Genomic DNA, 23227 nt, shown 5'->3' on the forward strand with positions numbered 1-23227 from the left:
CTCTTCCAGGGGCGTGGCACCCCCTCCTGCCTCAGACACCCTCATGTTTTACTTCTCTCTGCCTCCACTCACTACTCCCAGAAAATGGAGACCAGCAATGTTATAATGAATGTGCTTTGAAGTCCCATGATGGTCTATACTATGCCATAAATAGAATCTTGGACAGAAAAGTAGAATCTTATAAAGGAAGCACTTTAGAAATATCAAAGGATTTATCTGAAATAGAATAAGAATACTCCTTCAGGGAAATGATGTAGTTGACCTTAGGTAAACACTTTTAACCCAGTGACTGTGAAACATACCTGTAATGTGTGTGTAATCATCCTAATTATGTTGTATTTTAACAAAATCACTTACACAGTGCTGGCGCTGGTTTAGTGTAGCAACTGAGTTTTTGCAAATGATGTCATTTTGGAGGGTACATAAATCTGGGCTAAATCTGGTCTGAACCATACAGACTGCAGAGAGCCATCCTCGAAAAAATACCCTACACCCATCTCCACCAATGGGAGTGCAGTGACTTGGCCAGTGGGCGTGAGAACAAACTCAGCCTCCAAGTGGTACTGACATGTTGTAATATTAAGAAAAGTTAGCTTCTTTGTTTCAATCTGTTCTAATGAAATAATACCAAGCACAGAAAGATAGCTAAGCATGCAATTTCATCTCACGGTTACTGTGATTGTGGGAAAGGAAAAGCCAGGTGAATGACTAACACCTCTTGTCCAAATTACTTGTTGCAACCCCCCAAGTGGTCTCTCTGCCTCTACCCATGGATTGAAGCCAAAATGATCTTTTCAATAAGCCAATGTGATCTTTCAACTTCTGGATTTAAAACTCTTCAGCGACTTTTCCAAGACTCTATGATGAAGTCCCCACTCTTTAAGTTGGCAAACAAAAAAGTAATGTGAACACCAAGTGCTTCATTATCTTTTCCCTACTCAATTCTGCCACCAGCTCCTCACCCACGTGCTTGCTATTCTCTCTTCCCCGCCATACTCTTCTGCCACAACATTCTCTGACCAAACTAAAGTTCCATTCCGTCAACAGAGTGTGTCTCTGTTCTCTGAGGGATCGTACCTGCTGTTCCCTCTAACTTGAACGCTCTTCCACATTTCCCCCTTTTTAGTTGTAATATATTTGCCAGGTTTCAGCTTTAAGTCAGGTCTCACTTCCTCCAGGAAACCTTCCCTGCTCCTTGCTTACACCCGGATTTTATGTTCCTTCTAATGCTCTCATTATGGCTGTGTGACCACTAGAAAGCTCTTACACACTGAGGAGTTAATGAAAAATTTTCTGTAGATGCTACCTACTGTAGTGACAGAAGTCAAGGTCATTTGCTTACCAGATTATTCCTAGCACTATGACCAGCACACAGTAAGCACTTAACAGATGGGCTGCTGTTACATATTAGGAAATGCTAATGTAATTTCTGCAATTAATATTCAAATAAATGCACTAGTATGCAGTCAATAAAAGTGAAATTTATGGAGATTATATAACATAAAACCACCTGTATTAATGTTTACTGAAAAAAAAATTACAACGACATACCAAAATGCATGCACTTTGCCGAAACCGGTTTGGCTCAGTGGATAGAGCGTCGGCCTGCGGACTGAAAGGTCCCAGGTTCGATTCCGGTCAAGGGCATGTACCTGGGTTGCGGGCACATCCCCAGTGGGAGATGTGCAGGAGGCAGCTAATTGATGTTTCTCTCCCATCGATGTTTCTAACTATCTATCTCTCTCCCTTCCTCTCTGTAAAATATCAATAAAATATATATATATTTTAAAAAAATGCATGCACTTAAAAAAAATAGACTAGAATTGAATAAAGTTAACACGCTAAAAGTGGATTGCTTGGGGTGTTAGGAATATGCATATTTTTTCCTCTGAATATTATTAAATTTTGTAAATTTTGTAAAATAAACATTTAAAAATGTAATTTTTAAAAACTAATGTTATTAATTTATAACTATTAAATAAAATATTCTCATTGCAGAAAATATAAAACCACCAAAAAGTTCAAAGGAAAAGAATATGAAAACCACCTATAATTGTACCACAACAGAAAAGGTTGTAAATGTTCGTGTGTGTGTGTGTGTGTGTGTGTGTGTGTGTGTGTGTGAAGCTTACCTAAAAGTCGCCTGGACAAACTGACACAAAGTGGCTGTCAATGAAACTGAACTATGAACTATGGAATCTTCTTAAAGTCTCCAGATAGCAGTAACCAGATGCAATTTTTTTTCATTTTGTTTGCTTCCAACAACCATTCATTCAGTTATTCATTCTTAATATACTCTTTGAGCCCCTGCCATATGCTACTGAGCATCAGAAGAGGAATAGCCAACATTCTGGTGCCACCTCTCCATGTCTATAATATGAGTGCTACACTAGGGAGTAGGTAAACCACCAGAGGAATATGGAGGGGACTTCTTGAAGGGAGAGAGAAGTGAAGGGAATGCCCAGCAGAAGTGATGGTGAGGAGAACTGAGCAATGTAGCAGGAATCCTGGGACTTTGAGGAAGAAAGAAGACCCTAGCAGAAAAATAAAAGGGAAGAAAAGAAAGCCAAACTTCAGAGGTGGTTTTAAAGAGCAGGTGAGAAACTGGTCAGATTGGTCCTCAAACATTCGAGCTCTTATTTAGTCAAAATTACGTCGTGATTAATGGGCCCTGTATCTAAAGGAACAACTTGGTGTTTGTGGTAAATATTGACAAGAATAACTTATATTTATAATGCCACATCCATAGAACATTTCCTTCCAGATGTTTGGAACGCAAGCAATTAGAATTCTGCTTTTAAATAAACTTCACAGTGGTCAGAATTATGACTAGAAGGCAGGACTGACCAAAGGCAAGAGTTTTAAACAGTTGGGCTCCCAGTCAAGGGCCCTCTCTTGAGCTCTTTACCCAATGCAGCCAGTATCCGGGGTATAACGGGTCTCTATAGTTAACAATACTGTATTATATACCTGAAAACTTGGTAATCAGGTAGGTCTCATATTAAGTGTTCTTAAAACACTAAAATATTTTATTTCTTAAAAAGCAATATATTAGTTGCGCTAACATTAGAGGAAGCAGAGAAAATTGTGTTCTTGCTATGATTTTGAAACTGTGTTCCCACTCCTCGGTAATATGGCAGAGGGTGATTAAAATGATTATTTAGAAACTAGCTCTGATCAACTGAAATTCTATGTTTAACATATTGCCCTTCTTAATTAGGGCCTAAAGATCATATTTTAATTCAAAACAAATGTTCTAATATAGTCTCTTTCCAGGATATCATATGAGTGTGGTTAAATGGAGGGATTGCCCTGGCCGGTTATGAAGTCATTAATACTAAGTTCAGCTATCTATAAGGAAGACAGAGTGATATGACAGAAATAACGCAGGATTTAAAGACAGACAGATGGCTTTGACTGGCCACCTTCTAGCTGTGAGATCTTTTTTTTAAAAAAAAAAATATATTTTATTGATTTTTTTACAGAGAGGAAGGGAGAGGGATAGAGAGTTAGAAACATCGATGAGAGAGAAACATCAATCAGCTACCTCCTGCACACCCCCCACTGGGGATGTGCCCACAACCGAGGTACATGCCCCTGACCGGAATCGAACCCGGGATCCTTCAGTCCCCAGGCCGATGCTCTACCCACTGAGGCAAACCAGTCAGGGCTAGCTGTGAGATCTTGCACATATCTATTAATCTCTCTTCTGTCTCTTTTTACTCATCTACAAAAATGAGAATGATAAAAAAAATACATTTTACAGGGTTGTTATAAGTTGAATAAGATAACGAGATAAGGTGGGTTGTTTTCATTAGCCAAATTTCAAGGTTAAGGAGGACTTAGGCGTTATTCTTGCATTGGATAGAACCTGGACCTAGTAACTTCTAGCCCATTCATTATTCTGCCAAGTTCCCCGTGAGTAGAGGGAGTGGATAGTCAACTCCTTTGACTATCCATAGCTCTGAAATGTTGACTGAATGAAACAATAAATGTAGAAACAGTAATTTTTATGTTCCTTAATATTGAGGGGACCACTTTGTAAATTATATAATTGTTTAACCACTATGCTACACACCTGAACTAATAAAAAATAATATTAAATGTCAACTGTAATTGAAAAATCACATTAAAAAATTTTAAAGTAAATGAAACTAGGATAGGACTTAGTTTTTAACACCTTAAGCACCTGGCAAATAATTATTCTTAGGACATGCCAGCAACTCTAAGCATATTTTCCTGTCCTCCACCACTCTCCATGGTTGAGCCCAGGCCAAGCAGCACACTCCCTTTCCTGTGAACCCTATTCCTGCCATATCTCTAACTAGCACTTGGTCCGCAGACCTGTATTTGTTCCTTCCAATTAGCTTATGAACTTTGAGGCATGGACTGACTCCCATATGTGTGTGTACTAGTATTTCAGAGAGGAAGGGAGAGGGAGAGATACAAATATCAATGATGAGAATCACTGATCAGCTGCCTCCTGCACATCCCCTACTGGGGATTGAGCCCACAACCCAGGCATGTGCCTTGACCGGGAATCAAACCATCGAACCGTGACCTCCTGGTTCATAGTTTGATGCTCAACCACCGAGCCACACTGGCCGGACAAAACTTTGGTTTTATATGGCATGGCAAGGGAAGGCCTGGATGAGCAGGAGACTTGAGAGGAATCACCTGAAGAAAGAGAGGCATGAGCCACTCAGATATCCAGAGAAGAGATCCAGGCAGGGGATGGGGCACCGGCAGGGGCTGCGCAGGGTCCCTGTTCCCCAGCGTCTCCTGTCTCCTGAACCACGAGGAAGGCAGTGTGTGTGACCAGGGCACAGGGAGCGCAGGGAGGCCTTGGCAGATGAGGTCAGACAGGTCTCAGAGGGCCTCACACGCCATTGTAAGCACTTGCTTTTTATTCTAAGTAAAAGCCAGCAATCAAATAAACACATTTAGGATTGGAGGGGTTTGGGGGTTTTATTTTCTTTATGGCTTGCTCACATACAGACATTTAAAAATAGCTGCTAAATGCTTCTTTTGGGGAATGTGAGGCACTCATAATAATAATAAAAAAGTGCCCTGGGCTTTCTTACCACTGGATACATCAAAGGGTTTTCACTAGTAATTTGGGGAGCGTCCGCCTCTGGGTGCCACTGCTGTGATTTCAAAATAGAATTATCTCGTGCTATGTGATTTCTTGAATCATTAGTTTTCCATTTTCTCTTCCTCTTTCTTTTCATTCATTTTTTGTAGTATATGCAAGAAGTTTCGGAAAATGGTGGCTCCTGGGCAAATGGGTGAAGGGGGCTGTGGAGAGGAGGGAGAGGAGTGGAGCCTCCTTCTTGCGGAGTGACCAGAACTCTGGGCATTAGTCACTCAATGGAGAGGATTCTCGAAAACAATGGGAGAACTGAGGGGGGGGGGGGGGCTGCAGAGGGAGAGGGAGGGAATTTAAAGGCCACGGGCAGAATTAGCAAAAGAGAACTCTTTTGCAGGCTAGTGGGCTATTTTACTTGCTTGAACTAACCCTTTCATGGCAGCATGGGCCTAGAATGAGGGCATTTTTGCCCCACAGAGAAGAGTTCTTAGCAGAAACACAACTGTCTTGAACAAAATAGAACCCTGGCCCCACCCCTTTAATTACTTGGCTGACAGCAAACTCAAACTCTTCAAAATTATAATTATCAACAAGTCTAACTCATTATGCACTAAACAGTACTTATCTTTGAAGATTAATCATTTTAGCATTATCGAGGAAAAATAATAAAATTACTTAATTTCCTTCCCAGCCAAAACTCAAATCCTTAAAGGAGCAGCCATAAGGCAGGGCACAAGGGATGCATCACTGGCCTAAGGGGCCCCCCAGGAATATCCTGCACATGGAGCCCACACAGTGGGGCCAGCAGACAGGTGGGCCCAGGGGCTCAGGAACTAGGATTCTTGGCTCTCTTCCTGCCTTTGCCTGCTTCTGCCTCCCAAGATCAGTGAGAGGAAAAGGCTGGGAAACAGGATGAGAGGAAACATCTCAAGGATCGAATTCTGCTGCGTATTGGGCTCCATGGGTCAGCTACATGCCACCTTGCTATGCTTCATGCTACTCCAGAGCATTACTTTATCATGGAAACCATCCAGAAGATGGGTCCAGGCATGAGGGGCAGAGGAGCGAGCAAGACACGTCAGGAGACACAAGGACAGAGCTGTCTGGGGACCACAGAGCCCTGGTAGGGGCTCTCCAGTTGGGTTCAGAGAAACTTGTAGAGCACATAAAACATGTCTGGGTCCCAGATTTGAGGTATGAGGTGACAGTTTGTGATCTTCGGAACAAATCTAATAATTCTTGGGACCTGATGGGGAGGAAAACAAAATCTGATTTGTAAAGCTTTCTCCAGGACTTCCGATCCTTGGCCCACACGTGATTATTTATGTCCTCCCTAAGTGACATGTCTTTGTGCAAAACATCTCCATTTTCAAGAATCTAAAATGGCTATGTTGATCCAGAAGAAGGAATTAAATTACGGTTGGAAACTACAGGGATAGCCCACTGCAATAAAATCCCTCCTTCATGAATCCAGGTGAGAAATGCAGCCTTCAGACCTGGGCAGGCTCAGATGCAACCTGTCTCCTGGCCATGGCCAGCAAGGCCCGAAAGAACGCAGCTGAGTCCTACGTCAGTAAACTCACCCATGTCTCCTCTCCTCATGGTCATTCGGTTCCTTCTGCTCAGGCTTCTCGTCTAGCCCTTGATCCTGCCAAGCTTGTTCCAACCCCAAAGATTTTAGCCTAGCATTTTCCTCTGACTGGAAACTGTCTCATATTCCTTGTGGCCTAATCCTTTCCTCTCCTCCAGATGGCAGCTCAAATGTCACCTGTCAGAGAGGGATCCCTAATGATCTTCTTTACGGTAATCTGCACCCTGCACCACAGTCACCAGAACATCGTCTCAGTTTAACTTCTTCATAGTCCTTATGACTCTCTCAAGTCATCTTGCTTGTTGTCCATTGTTTGTTGCCTCCTCTGCCAGATTTGGACCCACGGGCTGACTCCCAGTCAGGGCCAGCTCCACAATTTGCAGGGTCTAATACAAATAAAAACATGGGCTCCTGTTCAGAAGCAAGGGGAAAGTTTTGTTTTGTTTTTCTTTTCTTCTAAGGCCTTTCTCTCTTTTCATCTGCTACAGTGTTTTTTACTTGCCACTTAATATTTTGTTCCAACTATGGGGCAAGTACAGACCCTCACAGGTACCCAGGGCCCATGACTTGGCATGCAGGTCATGCACACCCAACCCTGACTCTCCCTGTGCTTGTACCCAGGCCCCTTATAGGGTTGCAGGATACAAGGAGTGGATAGTTGAGAATTCATTCCAGGGGAGCAGAGAGACACAGACGGATTATCTGAGCCTCCATCATGTACCCCACTGTCCAAATGGACTTCACTTACAAAATACAAATCCAGCAATTAAATTTTAATAATCTAAAAATGGCAACCACAGAACTTTGAACCCCAAGCACAGGGCTCCCATCTAAGCATAGCACCCATAAGTCCTGTCTTGTCTCCAGTCCCTAAGATAATGCCTGACATGTGGTAGGAGTGAAAGAATGAATGAAAGACTAAGCAATTAAATGAACCAATAATTCCACAAAGAATTCTTTTTTGCCTATATTGTGGGCAAACTGGCTTTCTTTTCATGAATCAGTAATTCTTCCTTGAGCATTGCCGGAAGCCGGTCCATCCTTGCTGCTTGACACAGTCGCTGCAGGAAAGAAACATCTGCACAGCATATGTTTCAAGGGATCTGGCATATATAGCATATTGTTCTTAGTATGTTTGCTCTCCTTAGCGCCATGTGTTTTAACCAAGGTCACCTCTCCGAGAAAGGTTGTTTTCCCAGGTGGGGATTTTTCCCTGAGGTTAGGGAGGGGATACAACCCCTTAACTAAGTGCCAGGTGGGTAGTTAATCACTTTAACTACAAACAATCACGCTTAAGCTACATAATCTTTACTCCCTGGAATGGAGATAAGAAACGCCCTAACCTTTGCAATAGAAATTGACAGGATTAAAATCAACTGGTATAAATACAGATGTAACAAGACAATAAAAACCAGAACTTGACCAGAACTTCGCTGGAGTTCCTAACCAGAACTTGGCTGGAGATCCTGGTTAGAGATCCTGGCTAGGCTGCTGATCAACTGAACTCTGTCTCCGTATCATTCCTTCTTCGTGGGACTCCGTTCACACCTTTGGGAACCCCTGGACCTGCTGGGGCTGGACCCCAACATCTGGCGTCAGAACAGGCGAAGAGAACATGTGCGACCCGGTGAGTGAGAGCACCCAGCACCAAGGGCGCTGCATGCGGCCTTCCTCTGGGGGCCTGGAGCTCGGAGAGAGCCTCGGGCGGTGGAGAGCCCGGAGGTTCGTGGCTGCCAGGCTTCCAGGGCGCGCCGCCCCAGGATCGCCAGGACAGGAGCAGCAATAGGAACCCGCCTCTCCCTCACCTCTCCTCGGCCAGGCAACATCTCTATAGCCCCGTGCCGCCCCTCTCTCATACCGGAGTCCCCCAATACCCGCCACCACCCTACTTTCCACCTCCCTACCAGCCACTGACTTATTCCCAGTGGGCAGACCCCTACTTGCATCTGGGAGAAGCGAAAGCTGCCATCAACCCCCTGCACCAGCCGGCGCCTGCTGGCAGTCAGCCGCAGGCCTGGCCCGGCCGCCAGAGCCAGGAGGCTGCTGGCTTGCCCTCGCACCATGGGCGCCCGGCCGGCCTGCTACCCCATCTCTCCGGGCTGGATGGCAGCGCTATGAGCACCCGCAGGGATGGCTTCCACCGCTCAGACCTGCTGCTGCCCCACGCACACGCCCTGGACGCAGCGGGACGGGCGGAGAACCTGGGCCCTCATGACATGGGGGACCTGATGGACGAGGTGCAGAGGGTGGATGAGCAGCACCGGCTTCTGCATGATCAGACTGTGATTCGCAAAGGTCCCATTTCAATGACCAAGAATGCCTTGAGTCTCCCCTGTCAGAAGGAGCTGGTGGGGGCTGTGATGAACCCCAGTGAGGTCTTCTGCTCCGTCCTCGGAAGATTGTCCCTCCTGGGCTCCAGGTCGAAATACATAGTGACAGTTGCAGAAGTCCAGAGGCGATTGTCCCTGCCTGAGTGCTTAAATGCCTCATTACTGGGAGGTGTTCTCAGAAGAGCCAAGTGTAAAAATGGAGTTCGGTCCTTGCGGGAGAAGCTGGACAAGATTGGGCTGAACCTTCCAGCCGGCAGACAGAAGGCTGCACACGTCACCCTTTTGACGTCCTTAGTAGAAGGGGAGGCCGTTCATTTGGCTCGGGACTTTGGGTATGTCTGTGAAGCCGAGTTTCCTAGTAAGCGGGTGGCCGAGTACTTAACTGGACCTCATCTCGGAGGACGGAATGAGATGGCAACGAGGAAGAACATGCTGCTGGCCGCACATCAAGTGTGTCAAGAATTCACAGACCTTCTCCACCAAGACCGAACACCCAACAGGGACAGGCTGGCCCCGGTCTTAGAGGAGAACATTCAGGACTGCCTGTCTCACTTCAGCCTGATTACCCACCAGTTTGGCAGCCAGGCCATCTGTGCCGCCGTGTCTGCAATGCAGAACTACATAAAAGAGGCCTTGGTCATCATAGAGAAATCCTACATGAATCCTGGGGACCAGAGTCCAGCTGACCTCGGAGAAGATGGAGAAGCATTGGAAATGAAACAGGTGGAAACAAAAGGAAGAAAAGACTGCAAGGGGATATAGAAAGGGAATGGACTGACTATTCTTAGGGGGGAAAGGAGAGTGGGAGATGCGGGAAGAGACTGGACAAAAATCGTGCACCTATGGATGAGGACAGTGGGTGGGGAGTGAGGGCGGAGGGTGGGGTGGGAACTGGGAGGAGGGGAGTTATGGGGGGGAAAAAAAGAGGAACAGATGTAATCTGAACAATAAAGATTTAATTAAAACAAACAAAAAAAAGACTGCAATCTGAGAGGTGGCCACTGATTTGCATGCGCTATCATTTAAAAAATAAAAAAGGGGGAATTTGCCGGAAGCCGGTCCATCCTTGCTGCTTGACACAGTCACTGCAGGAAAGAAACATCTGCACAGCATATGTTTCAAGGGACCTGGCATATATAGCATATTGTTCTTAATATGTTTGCTCTCCTTAGCGCCATGTGTTTAACCAAGGTCACCTCTCCGAGAAAGGTTGTTTTCCTAGGTGAGGATTTTTCCCTAAGGTTAAGGAGGGGATACAACCCCTTAACTAAGTGCCAGGTGGGTAGTTAATCACTTTAACTACAAACAATCACGCTTAAGCTACATAATCTTTACTCCCTGGAATGGAGATAAGAAACGCCCTAACCTTTGCAATAGAAATTGACAGGATTAAAATCAACTGGTATAAATACAGATGTAACAAGACAATAAAAACCAGAACTTGACCAGAACTTTGCTGGAGTTCCTAACCAGAACTTGGCTGGAGATCCTGGTTAGAGATCCTGGCTAGGCTGCTGATCAACTGAAGGCTGTCTTCGTGTCATTCCTTCTTCACCGACTCCGTCCACACCTTTGGGGACCTCTGGACCTGTTGACCCATGAGTCATTATATGGGTTCCTCTGATGGTATGTTAAGATAAACCAAGAGTAGCCTCCTTCTTTATAAAGTCTGTAACCCAGTAGAGCTATGACAATGCCCTCCAACAACTCCTCTAGGAGGTACAAAAAAACAAAAGTGACTTATAGTACAAAACAAAGGCAGCTCAGAGATCTATGTAGTGGCAGGGGTCACAAAAGGTTTTATGAAGGTGGTGGCATTTAAGTGGGCCTTAAAAAGGTATGGAATTTAGTCATAAAGATAACCCAGGAAAGGGTAACAATGTCACCAAAAAGTAAAAGGCAGAAAGCCAGAATTACATACAGTAAGGGTAATGGTGCTCAGGAAAAGGAGCTGGAAAGCCATTTGGGTAGATAGTTCAAGGCCAACTACAGAGAATCTTCAATGTAATTAGTATTTTTGAGTCAATAATTTGGCCATCCCAGTATATTAGGTATTGATGACTGCATAACAAATTACCACAATTTTGGCAGCTTAAAACAATACATATTTATTGCCTCAGTTTCTGTGGGTCAGAAATCTGAGTATACTAGTAGCGTCGCTGGGTCCTCGTCTCTGCTTTAGGTATCTCACAAGGCTGCTATCAAAGTATGAGCCAGGCTGGGGTGTCTTCTGAGGCTTGACTGGCAAAGCTTACAAGCCACATGGTTGTTGGCAAGATTCAGTTCCTGTGTATGAAGGGCCATAACTCCTCATTGTTGCCCACAGACCATGCTCAGCTGCTTGCCGTGTGGGACCTTACTTCATCAAGGCAGGCAGGAAGAGAATCTTCTAAGAAGGCAGAAGTCACAGTCTTATGTATCTTAGTCAAGGAAGTGACATCCCATCAACTTTTCACAATCTATTGGTTACAAGCAAATCACAGGCCCTGCCCATACACAAAGGGAGTGGATTTCAAAAGGGTATAAATACCAAGAAATAGGGGTAGCATGAGGGCCATCTTAGAAGTGGCCTACCAGACTTGGGTAGGAAAGAATGAATTGGTGTAGAGACCAAAGGTGGAGAAACTAGCAAAGAAGCTATTACATAGGTCAAGGGGGAAATAATTAGATCCAAAGAGGAAAGAGTAACTTTAGGGAGAATGGGTATTTCCAAAGGCATTCTCAGTGGTAGAATTCACAGCACATAGGCCTTAGCAATGAGTTCTATGTGTGTGGTAAAGGAGAGAGAGAATGTAAAAGGAGATTCCAAGATTTTGAACTCAAGTGCTTGGAATTAAAGAAGTAGCTAAGAGAAAGAGAGAATAGAGGAGAGACTGGTTACAGGTATCTTGGGGGGAAGAAGAGAAAGTACTGAATTTGAGATTCCAGAATACCATCCAAGGTGACCATTTCCTTGGAAATGCTGAATTTCAGGAATGCTATTAAGGCTGGAAGTCTATTTGTCTGTATGTCACACAGGTAAAACTGACAACACGCAATTGGACGAAGAGATGAAACTATCTCAAGCTATTTCACCAACTTGGAATGAGGAAGCCCTAGCAACTTCCCTCCTCTTGTGCAAATTCCAGCCTCACTGCTAGGCTGAGATCTGGAAGGGCCAGAAGGGCCAGAAGGAACCTTTAAGTCAAAAGAAAAACGTGTGTTCTGCAAAGTATGTAGTTCTGCAAAGAGCCAACTAGTTGGAACACTGGTCTTGCAAAGATTTTACCAGAGATAAGGGTCTAGTTTCAGACAAAGGCTCCCAACAAACACACATATGTACACTAGCTTGTAAATAACAAAAATAATTTAATGTCATATTGCTTTCAGATTTTCAAATCACTCTACGTTATTCATCCACCCACCTATTATTATTTCATTCTGCAGATGAGAAAACTGAGGCTTGTCCTAACCTCAAAGGCAGCAGTCATGACTAGATAGAATCTTTGCTTCCAAATCTTCACTCAGTGCTTGCTTCCTTCCACAATACAAAACCCCTGACCTGGAATCTGAGTCTAAGACCGATTCTCCTTGCTTTTCCTGTACAAGGTCAAGTACCCACTTTATTTAGCACAAACACAAATGTGCACTCATACCCCATGATTCTCAGAGATTAATTAAATGTGGAAGGCTGAAAGACCCCAGGTCTCTAAGTAAAGGAATTATCTTGGATGCTGAATCAGATGGGAATAAGAAAACTGCTCTCTCCAGAGAAACCTTCCCCTTGTGGGAAAGTTAAGGAAACTCAGCTGGCTTCCCAGTTGTAGTTATCTAGTGTGGGACTGAGCTAACTTTCAAGCCAGACCAAAACTCAAGGCATTCCCCATTGCCAATCCATATCATAATCAATGTTGATTGAATGTCTGAATGTAATTTGAATGAAAAGCATTTCAAAGCACAAAGGTTCTGTTCTCAATAAGTTTAGTCTATATAATCAAATGCATTCTTTCTGGCCCAATCAGCAGAGGCTTGGCAGAATAAAGGTCTTTGGTATGAGCAAAAAATTCCAAGCTTAAATCTTACAATTGCCCCTTTGAGGGTCGTTGACTCGGCAAGTTTTACAGTGGTGTACTGAAATGAATACTGCCTCTATGCAAAGCAACAGGAGGTCACATTATAATTAGAATGCAATCAGTGGAATTGGTTATGGCTTGGTTTTCTTCCTGAAATGACAATCCATGCCACATCTGCCATTACATTAATATTTTCTGCATTACTAGAAGAACAGAGGGAGGGGGCTGGGTGGAGGGGAAGCCAGTGTCTTTGCACAGAGCAGCTGATAGAGTTGTTTTAACTAGAAGTCCGCATGAGCTAACCAAGGCCCAAACAGTTCACCTTTAAAATACCCAAACCATCTGGCAGGCTGTCCCATGATAAATCTCAATGATAAATGTCTCCGTTTTGATGTTACAAAGGAATCGCAGACCTGCTCAGTTTTGGCACAGCTGAAAACATACTGGCAACGGTAGAATAGAACTCAGATGTCCCAAAATAGAGAAGTAAATCATTTTGACCTGCAGGGCATAATATATTTAGAGAAAACCTGATTGTAATAAAAAGGTTGGACTCATCACAGTTTCTGCTATAGGAGCAAGTGATATACTTTTTTGTAATACTTTTTGGTTTAGTGAAAACTCCAGCATGTACCATTTAAAAGCCTTTCTTTTCTCTTCTTTTCTTTTTTCTTTCCTTTTCTTTTCTTTTCTTTTCTTTTCTTTTCTTTTCTTTTCTCTTCGTTTCTTTTCTCTCTCTCTCTCTCTCTCTCTCTCTCTCTCTCTCTCTCTCTCTCTCTCTCTCTCTCTCTCTCTCTCTTCCCTTCTCTTTATGTCTTCAGACAGCTCCCTTGGCCACTTGTAAACTATGAGAGTCTCCTCTGGTTCTCAGACATCCTGCAGGGGACTATTGAGGCGAGCATGCCTTCAAAATGATTAATCCACTCGCCTTTCAGAAGTCTGTTTTGCTGGGCCCACGGCCACTGCCAAGAAAGGACACACTCTGACCCACCAGCACCAGGAAGCAAAGAACAGCCTCCAAACTCAAGGTTAGCCTGGACCTGATGCCGAGAGGGAACCATAAAATAAATGATGTTGTGTGGCGTGGGAAGGTAGACTTTTATGTCCAGCCAAACTTCAGAAACAAATTATGGAGTGGTCAGTTGGCTTTATGTATTTCATCTTTTCCCCCACAATGTTAGGAAATTAATTAAACATGGATATGGAGTGTCAAGGGCAAGGCACTAAAGCTTTCCAATGCTAGCTGTCTCCCCTCCCTGGCCGGACACGCAGCTCCACAGCTCTTACTGGCTCTGAATCTCGGTGTAAAAGATCTCAGACTAACAGAGGGGCAGCCAGTAATAACAGGGCCTTGTTGGCTAAAGGTCTCCTGGGGAGCTGCCTGGGACCTTGTGACGACTGAGCAAAGCACTGTCTCTTTCCCCACTCTGGTCTGGATGGTTGCAACAGCTTGACCAATTCCCTCCACTGCTGCCCGGGTCACTTTCTGGTGACTAATGGAAAAGACAGATTTCCCATCTGCCCCTTGACAAATGGTTTAATAAAATGATTTTGCTCATACACCCAAAAGGGAAGCCAGAAATAGGCATGGGAGGTGACGTGTCTCCAGTGAAAGAGGTTTCAGTCTCACCCTCTTGATCTCCAGACAAGTTGGGGGAAAATGGGAGGTCCATCTCTGTCTACAGAGGCAATTTCCCCGGACTTGTGTGGAGCAGTGGAGACTCACGGGGGCCTGCAGCAACCGGAGTCTGCGATTACTCAGGCTCTCTGGGAAATGAGTGCAAATAAATTCCAGGTAACTATTTTCAATAAAACTTAAAAATATATATATACTGACAGTCCATTTGGAGAAGAAAAGACACAATTTATTGGCTGTTGGCAACACAATTGGAGACAAGTTAGCCCATACTTCTTGTCTGCCCTGGGCCAAAAAACACATATCTAGTTATTTGACTGTCTTCTCATAAGTCAGTTCTAGAGGTGCAGAGAGGAAACGCCCACTGGGTCACTGGCATCCCCAGCTGTTTAATCATTTCTCTGGCTCTCACCCGAATCCCCTCCAGGTCACTGACATCTGGCTAGTTCAGAACTGTTTAGAAAAGAGCAAGGTATTTTGTCTGACATTCCCGAAGGTTCAGTGGAGGAGTAGGAAAGGGTGAGACGGGGCTCCTTACTCTGCTGGGTAAGAGAGCACATTTGAACAGCTACAGTTGAAAGAATTGTATCGTCACTTTCTTCCCCCACCATATGGTCTCTCCCTCTCCTATCTGATTTATGACTCCTGATTACCACAGATCCTTTGGCTAGGCCGCTTTCCAAATGTCTTCCTACTGTTGAATATCTGGGTGCCAATATTTCCCCCAGGGAAGAGAAGAGACAAAGAATAATGGTGCCCTTACTTCTGCTCCCAACCCCCTCCCTGTTATGCAGTGTTTCTGGTTTTGTTGTAACCATCTGGGGCAGGAAACCCAGACTGTTTCCTTTTCCCTGTCTGATCTTTAAAGCAAGACACGTTTGGATTACATTTGCCAGAAAAGCAGGTATTTTGAGTTAAAACAATACTAAAAGATAGCATTTAGTGATGTAATTGTGTTGCATATTTACAGCCAAGTTACTCTCCACGAGGTTCCTCAACAAAAGCCTAAGGAGGACACTAATAAGGATATGATAAGTCACGAGGAGCATAGAATGCTGCCTTTCTCTAAATCTTCAACCATGACAGCTTCCAGCCACTGTCTTCAATCAGAAATGCCCATAAGTTCCAGGGGAAACTACAACCCATGGGAAGATACTCAGACTCTCAACTGACTCACCAAATACAATCTACCGATTGGGTTCCAATCTCCTCTTTTCACAAGAAAAAATTTTATAACAGGCAGCCCTCCCCCAAATAAAATTTAAAATAATAAAATGCTGTTGGTAGAAAGCATTCCCAACAATCCAATTAAACATTGTGTCTTCACATTGATACAGAATTTTTGGACTGGAACCAGGATTCTTTGTCCGCCGGAGTCGAAGAATGAATCCACGGACAGAGGGTAGTATAGCAAAGGTGGAGATTTATTAAAGAACAAGTACAGACTCCCACGTGGGGAGGGGGAAACGTCCTGTTTCCACAGTTTATAAAGGCTGCAGTTTCTGTGTCCTGATATCCCCTCTGATTGGTCAATATTCCCTTTCGAACTGGTTACTATAGTAACTCCTGAGGCCCTCCTCCCTCATTGTCCTCCTGTTCCTTCTGGGCTTTCTTCCTTCTTCTTTATTTTGTAAATATAGACTTTTTTGGCTACTTCCAGTTCCCTTGTCTTATGGAAATATACCTGTTGCTGCTCCCTTGTCTTATGGAAATGTAACTGCACCTGGCTTCCTTGTGTTAAGGAGATGTACCTTCTCCCAGTCTGTAGCCCTGTGTGTCTTTTTCCATGGACCCCAATTCTAAAAATCCCCTAAGCCTGCCTATATTCCCTTAAAATTCTTGTTTCAACACTGTTTTAGGAATACAATTATTTCTTGATTGCCCACAAGTGTTCGAAAAATATTCATTCATACGATAAATAATTACTGACTTCCAGGCACTCTGCTAGATATAGAGCTACAGAGAGTTTCAAAGAATTTGATAATCTTGCTAGAATAATCTAATGTAAATCTTAGAGTAAGAGAAAATAATATGGGAATCTAATCTGAACACACACAAGAGAAAAGGAAAGCAAAAAAGCCACACATGGCTCTAATTTATGTGGTATGGAGGCAACACCATTTTGGGAATGAATTCAAATGTTCTCATTAGTGACTATTGTCCATGTTATGAGGTGACAAGGTTTGTGGCATAGAAGTGCAGCCAAGGCTGCCCTCTGATGAGCCATGTCTATATTTTATTCCTCTCCTGACTACCCATGTTGAATGGACAGAGAGGCAATGGCTACATTTGTCTTCTAAAAATCTACAGGGGAGGTTCTGGCTGAGATAGTTGGGCAGTGAATCCAAAGATGCATATTATTTTTTTAAAAGCAGCAATAATAAGGCAATATGAGTGCCAGCCAAGGATACAGTGAGGTGGCATAACTGAGCAGGAGCTTTGAAAGTTTGAAGCTGATCACGGACTAGAAACATGGTTTGATTCATTCAGACTGGTTACACTTGACACCAGAGGAGATTGCACTTACTTGCTCCCCCTGTAATTATTCTTCTGGGGTGCCTTATTTAATCTCAGTGATGTGGATCTATTCGCCTTTTCAAGGTCAGAGGGAGATGCTAGCTCTAAGTGGAGGATTTAGAAGAAGCATGTCTGGACGTCAAAAATCCACTTCTCTTCTTAGGTTTGCTCTAGTTCTGGGAATGAAACCCAAAAGAAAGCATAAAAGGATGAATCACATCTCTCTCACTGTTCAATTTAAATTTATTTTGTATGCCACGTGGGTGATGTCTCACATGTCTCAGGAAATGACAATGGGAGAAATCCCTGGAGGAGACTAGGCTCTATGCCCACCCAGTGACAAACATAGGCCTGGGCACACTCTCACCCAACCAATTACGAAAATACAAAAAAAAAAAAAAAAAAGACCAGATTAAGGTTGACAATAATACCCTCTTTCCTATAAATAATAATAACAGCAGTAGAGGGATAGTGGTGGTGATGGTGGGGGTATTTTTCCTCTTAGTTTATTGTGAAAAATCACAAATACCTTCCCCATTCTTGGCCCAAAAGGCCAGTATCTTTCCTGAAATCATCTGTCCACCAGAAAGCTGGGTGAGCTGACTCTGATACATAACACAGGGTCTTCATCCAATGAGCCATAACTGGCTATTATCTAACCCCAGTGCAAACAAAACAAGCAAAAAAAAATTTTTTAGGGTATTTTTATTGATTTCAGAGAGGAAGGGAGAGGGAGAGAGAAAGAGATAGAAACATCAATGATGAGAGAGAATCATCAGTCGGCTGCCTCCTGCACGCCTCCCACTGGGAATCGAGCCCGGAACCTAGGCATGTGCCCTTGACCGGAATCAGACCCAGGACCGTTCAGTCCACAGGCCAACACTCTATCCACTGAGCCACACCAGCTGGGGCCAAGAAAAATTGTTAATCCTCAGGCAGGAGCACATTCTTCTCCAACATGTTCATCTTGGAATCCTCATAATCAATGTTCATCTTGGAATCCTCATAATCAATGTTCATCTTTGTGGAATAATGTTTTTCACTACTTGACAAAATGTGATTGCCAGTGAAAAACAGAAGAATCTCATCATTTGTAGAAAGATAAGAATGAATGAAGATGGGACTATCAACATAATATTAGAGACCAAGTTATATAAACTGAATATATTAATACAAATCATCACCAGAAAGGCCACTTAAATGTACTACACAACCAATTGAGATTGTTCCTAACTTATCATCAATATTATTTATTAGAGTTCGGCCTTTATCCTTTTTTATCTCTGTCAACACTACTACTCATACTGAGACATCATTCTGAGCTAAGACTAAAGTTTAGTAACCCAGACGGTGGAGAAAAGTTTTTAAAATATCATTTGTGAGAAAGTATGAAGACTCTGTGGTGGGATCGTCTCTATAAATCCACAGACAGGTGGGATTTGCATAGACCTCAAAGTGCACCAAGAGCGGTTACCTTGAAGAACGTATTTTATTATCTGATTTCCAATCTATTAACAATGAAAAGCTTCTTATGTCAATAAGAGATTAGGCTCCATGGAATCCATGAGGGATGAGAATCAGGAGCTGGGCCAATTCAAAGGCTTTTATTATTTTGATTAAAGAAAGAAGACTGGGAAGCATGAATAGCTTTCTGGTTGTTTTATTCCATGCTGAATAAGGTCACCAAGGGAGAATAATTTTCACTACCAAAAATTAGCCTAAACCTTAGTTTAATTTGCATGGCTTTCCACCCTAAGTGTGGATTCTGTCAAGCATAAACTCTATTTGCCAGACATAATGGGTCTTGGCAAGTCAGAAAATTGCAGTTTGGTCTCTATTACACATAAACCACCAATGGAGAAAATGCTATCAGGATTGCCAATAAAATACAGTTTGCTCCTTACTTGTCCTGCAGGAAGCAACACTGATATCCCTTCTGGTCTTCTGGAAAAAAAAATTTTAAAGCCTCATCAGCTTCTAGTAAAATTATAGTCTGCTCATCATGGAGAGGATACAACTAATGGCACCCTCTGGAATGAATTTAAGTTGCTGTAGAGGAAGGAGAATGCTCCTTTCCAGATCCCTGGCTTTCTGAAATTCTGGAATGTTCGACATTCTGCCAATGTCCATCTCCGACACAGATTACCTTTACAGTATATTGGTTAGGTGCTCCATTCCTCTTCACAGCTGCCAAATTGTAGATAACTTTATCAAAGAATGGAGTCACTGCCAAGACTCCTTTCGATGGTAACCTCTTTGGATTCACTGCCCAACTATCTCAGCCAGAACCTCCCCTGTAGATTTTTAGAAGACAAATGTAGTCACTGCCTCTCTGTCCATTCAACATGGGTAGTCAGGAGAGGAATAAAATATAGACATGGCTCATCAGAGGGCAGCCTTGGCTGCACTTCTATGCCACAAACCTTGTCACCTCATAACATGGACAATAGTCACTAATGAGAACATTTGAATTCATTCCCAAATGTACAAAACCAAGAGTGAACCCTAAGGTAAACTGCGAAATTTGGGTGATAATGATGTGCCAATGTAGATTCATCAATTATAACAAATGTACCACCCGGGTAGGGGATGTTGATGATGGAGGAGGCTATGCATGTGTGGGGTCAGGGGACATAAGGAAATCTTTGTACCCACATCTCAATTTTGTTGAGAACCTAAATCTACTCTAAATAATAAAGTCATAAAAATTACTTTTAATGTTTTATATAAACCTTTGATTGTATCCTTAGAATAGATTACTAAAAATAGAATTATTGAATAAAAGTATACTTACCATATTTTCACACTAATAACAATTGCAAAATTGCTTTCCAGAAATATTGAACTAAGTTACTTCTAAAAGGAAGATATAAGATAACATCATCATATAAGAACATTTAATAAGAATGTATGTATTACTATTTCTAACTCCATTTTTTTAATTACAAATATTTTATTTCTAGTAAGTTTAGATTTCCCTTTCTATTTCTAATTTTATCTATTCACCTCTTTAAACCATTTTTTTACTGGATTTTTTGGTAGGATTTGTAAAAGCTCTTCCTATAGTAGGGAGATTAAATTTTTAATTATAATTTTTCATATCTCCTAGCTTATTTGTCTTAATTTTGCTTATAAGTTATAGACATAAAAAACTTATACATTTTATGTTACAAAATCTGTCAATAATTTCTTTTATGAAAGTTTGATATCAATTAAACATTTTTGACAAATTATTACATTGAGCCTACTTAAAGTCTATCCTAAATTTCAAATACGGGGTGTGAGATTGTAACAATTAAACAATCCTGACGACTTGAAAATGTTAGAATATGTTCCTCCACCAAGTTCAAGGCTGCCAAATAAAAGTAAAATGGAACTACATTTTATCTTCTGAGGAGCTATTCCTAAGCTAGCAATGTTAGGAATCAATTTATGGATTACTTTATCACATATTTTATTAGTCTAACATTATTCTCAGTATAGAAAATGAACCCATCAGTAAGTATTACCTTAAAATGGATGAGCAGCATTAGCAATGTAGAAGCTTGGGAGCACAGGTTCTAAATATTTTCCTTAACAGAATTCCTAGCTTTAGCCTAAGGATCATCCATTCATTTACACTAATAATAAATATGTATTGAACACTCATAGTGTTACCCAAGTATGACTAAGGACATAAAGAAGAAGAATCTTTATCCTGAACACCCTAACCTTCTTGAGTGTAGAGGAGATTAACATATAGACATATACTTGCTTTAATAATAGAGATAGCAAATTGATAAAATCATTTAAAATAATTTTCATGTTACTGACTAAACTGGAAGAATGCTTTCATTTTAGAGTTCAAATCACATGTCCAAAGTCCTTCGAGATTTTCTTTGCCTTCTTTTTTTTTTTTAAAGTTCTTTTGTTTCATATTTGCTGGAGTAAACTTTACAGAGACAAGATGAGTCAAAGATGGGGCCTTGCCCTCGGGGGTGGTAATGGGGGGAGGGATTAATGGAGGGGGGGAAGGAGACATATGTAAAACTTTAAACAATAAAAAAAAAGATGAGTCACCTAAGGTACATCATCATCAGCAAATATTTATTGACTATATACTGTGGGCACGATAGAGATATTAAGCAGTATGAGGCATGCTTGCTGCCCAATAATAGCTTAAAGTCAACTTAGGAAAATAAAATGTGTACATATTAAATAATAATATTAATAAAAGGCAAATGGGCAGAGAATAATATAGTGCTGTGGACAGTCAAAGGATAGTTCACTTTAATGAATGAAGGTGAGGTTGGGTATGAATGAGAGCAGGAAGCTCAATGGGAATAAGACCATGGGGCCTTTCTAGAAGTGAGGGCACCCTAAGTGACAGTGAGGATAAAATTTCTTCTTGGCCTAAGTTATCTTCAATATCCAAGTTCACTTTTATTGTCTGAATAGTGGTCAAAGCAGAGAAATATAGAGGTACCAGGTGTTTCTGGAGATATTTAGTTCAACCCATTCATTTGTTTTAGAATTGGGAACCTAAGGCCAAAGAGAAGAAGCAACAAGTCCCCAAGATGGCATGTTAGTCGATTCAGGATACAAGTCTGCTACTTTAAGTTCTCTTTCTCTTCTAGAACTTGAAAAGCTAGAATAATTGAGTTCAAAGATTATAGACAGATCATTCACACTTACAAATTCTACCTCCTTCACTCTAAAGTCCTTTCTGAAAGTATCATACCTCTTGGGGGTTTCCAGGATACACTCCTGTGAGGAGGCATTCAATAAAGAACACTATGGACATTACTACATAACATTGCTGGTACTTATTCTTAGGGCTCCCCTAGACTGTTTAAGTAGCACCAACTGTAATACAGTACACTCGATTGCTACATAAAAGTAAAAGCAAAATAAAAGTTTCAGGTAAAGCAGAGCCATAAATCTAGAAATTTAAGCTCCTCTCCTCAGGCAACTGAAAGCCAATTCCGCATTTCCTCTTACTTGCTGACAGCCTCTTGGGCATTCAAATAGGAAAGAGTTGAAAGCCAGGATTTCCGATCCAATCTAATACTGGACAACACTTAATGGTTTGAGTAGATTAATAATACTCTTGCTATTGGAATTTTGTCTCTCACCACCTTTCACCGTAAGCTTTGCCTGTGCTTGATCTACAGGGAGGCTGAATGTTGAAGAGTCTTTTACCAGAACTGATCCTATTCAGCACCCTGCCTGGAACTGACAACCCAATTTCGACACCAATCAATCAGTAAGAATTTATTGACTGCTACCACGTACCCCATACTACCTACGATACTGGCAAAGACCTAGAAGAATCGTAAAACATATTCACCTTCTCAAAGGACTTAGATTTGACTGTGGTTTTCAATATTAACATACACAAAACAAATATATATTAAAAATATAGATACAAATGAAATCATTGTCAGTAGAAAGCTTGGGGAGCAATGGGAGCTGATAGGGTTATAGAACACTTAGTGGGGAGGAAAGTCCTGAACTGGTCTCAAAGAACACACAGAATGTGAACAGGAAAACAGCAAAGGAAAGAAAGTTCTAGAATAAAGTAATATGAGTAAAAATATATCACCACTGAGGTATAATGAAGAGAAAGCTGTACTGGAGAGTACATAGCTGGAGTAGTAAGAAATCAGTTTGGTTAAAAAAAAAAATTGGAAGTTATACAGATAGCTCTGGATATAGCATTTGATATAAACTATAAAACATTGTTTTCAAATGTGTCTTTTTCCTCTTAGATATCAAATGGCTGAAACTTCTCTGACACCTGTAATTATCTTGCTAAAATACCTGACATATAGTCCATATATATATTAGAGGCCCGGTGCACAAAAATTTGTTCACCGGCAGGGGGTGGGGGGAGCGGGTGGGGGGGTGTCCCTCAGCCAGACCTGTGCCCTCTCACAGTCTGGAACTTCGGTAGATAACCACCTGCTGGCTTAGGCCGGCTCCCCGGGAGGCAGATGCAGGCCCCAATCTTGCACTGGGTCACAGATGCAG

General features: G+C 42.2%; 1 protein-coding gene and 1 pseudogene across 1 annotated transcript in view; one reads left to right on the forward strand and one right to left on the reverse strand.

Annotated features, from left to right (window-relative positions):
- The window catches only part of LOC102424610, a 119931-nt pseudogene extending 110159 nt beyond the window's left edge, over window positions 1-9772 (forward strand).
- LRMDA (leucine rich melanocyte differentiation associated) overlaps window positions 1-23227 on the reverse strand; it is a 979651-nt gene that overhangs the window by 118821 nt on the left and 837603 nt on the right.

Source organism: Myotis lucifugus, unplaced genomic scaffold (assembly GCF_000147115.1).
Source record: "Myotis lucifugus unplaced genomic scaffold, Myoluc2.0 scaffold_69, whole genome shotgun sequence".
Lineage (NCBI taxonomy): Eukaryota > Metazoa > Chordata > Mammalia > Chiroptera > Vespertilionidae > Myotis > Myotis lucifugus.